This window comes from Mus caroli, chromosome 5 (assembly GCF_900094665.2).
Source record: "Mus caroli chromosome 5, CAROLI_EIJ_v1.1, whole genome shotgun sequence".
In the NCBI taxonomy this organism is placed as follows: domain Eukaryota; kingdom Metazoa; phylum Chordata; class Mammalia; order Rodentia; family Muridae; genus Mus; species Mus caroli.
The window spans coordinates 71,932,401-71,933,690 of record NC_034574.1 but is presented as its reverse complement, the minus strand read 5'-3'; the positions used below and the strand labels follow the sequence as shown (position 1 = coordinate 71,933,690).

General features: G+C 44.2%; 1 long non-coding RNA gene across 1 annotated transcript in view; it reads left to right on the top strand.

The window, feature by feature from the left end:
* Nucleotides 1-236: 236 nt before the first annotated feature.
* Nucleotides 237-1,290, top strand: part of LOC110295082 — an 82,515-nt gene continuing 81,461 nt past the window's right edge. The window contains exon 1 of the long non-coding RNA XR_002378004.2: nt 237-412. This is a non-coding gene — a long non-coding RNA (uncharacterized LOC110295082). The remainder of the gene's footprint in view (nt 413-1,290) is intronic.

The following is a 1,290-nucleotide window of genomic DNA, read 5'->3' as shown; positions in this document are numbered from 1 at the left end:
AGAAATGGTTGGAAAATTAAAAAAAAAATCTAACTATTCCAATCTAGCAATGAGTTAAGCAAACTGAAGAGGAAAATAATACACATAAAAGAGGAGTGAGAAGGAAAAAAAAACAGCAGATAAATTGTAAAACCGGGGGCTTTGATACATTCCAGAACGGTTTCCGTGTCGTTATTCGTACAAGGCCCTTGTCTCTCTCCGTCTCTCTCTACCCCCCATTTGGTTCTTAGGAGGAGGTCCCCTCGTGACCCTCGAATAACTGGACCTACTGGACGGGTCAAGTGGCGCCCGACGTGGAGCACGAGGTACAACCACCCTTCGGACAACGGATTAAAGAGGTACCGCGCAGACAGTGAGACAGTGGGACAGTCCCCTGCCACTTCGCTCGAGTGTCGCGGATGGACGTCGGGAGGTAAGCCTAGGCATTCAGTTGTTGTCCCATCAACCATGGGGAATTTAGGTCAAGAGATGAAGGGTTCTCTTAAGGAGAGAGGGATAAGAGTTTAAAAAAAAGTATTTAATAAAATATTTTTGTTTTGTGGATGAGAGATGTCCATAGATGGTATTGAATGGTTCTTAAAATAAAGTAGGCAAAGATATTAATGCTTTGATAAAACAAGGAGATGTCCCTGAGTCCTTTTTAGCAATTGGGGAATCATCAGAGGTCTCCTTAAACAGGTAGAAGAGGGTGGAGAAGGTGCTCGCTTCCTAGCCCTTACTGAAGATTTTTTTAAAAAACTCCCGATCGCCATCTCACAAAAGCGAAACTAAGCTGCTGGTGCACAGTATCTATATTAGAAGGGTTAGCAAGAGAAGGCTACTTGACACTCAATGAATGGAATAAAGTTGTTCAGTCTGTCCTCACTAGAGGCCAATATTTAACTTGAAAGTCAGAGTTTGTGAAAGACAGCCTCCTGGACTGCTGATAAAATCTGTGGTAAAGGCAATTTCGCTGCAGACATAAAACAATTAGGGCTCTCCCCTGGTGTCCTCGCCCAGACGGTACAAGCGGCCCTAAGAGCTTGGCGCGCTGTCCCTGCAGCACCAAGATTATACAAGGGCCCCAAGAGTCCTATGCGCAGTTCATTGCCAGATTACAGGAAGCAGCTGAGAGAATTTTAGGACCTGAGGAAAGTGAGGGTCTGTTAGTCTGACAACTTGCTCTTGAAAACGCCAATTCGACATGTAGGGCTGCCCTGAGAGGTAAAACCAAGAGTTTAGATATGAATGGTATGATCAAGCTTTGTAATGAGGTAGATGTGTTTTCTCAACAAGTTTCTAAGCCTATTA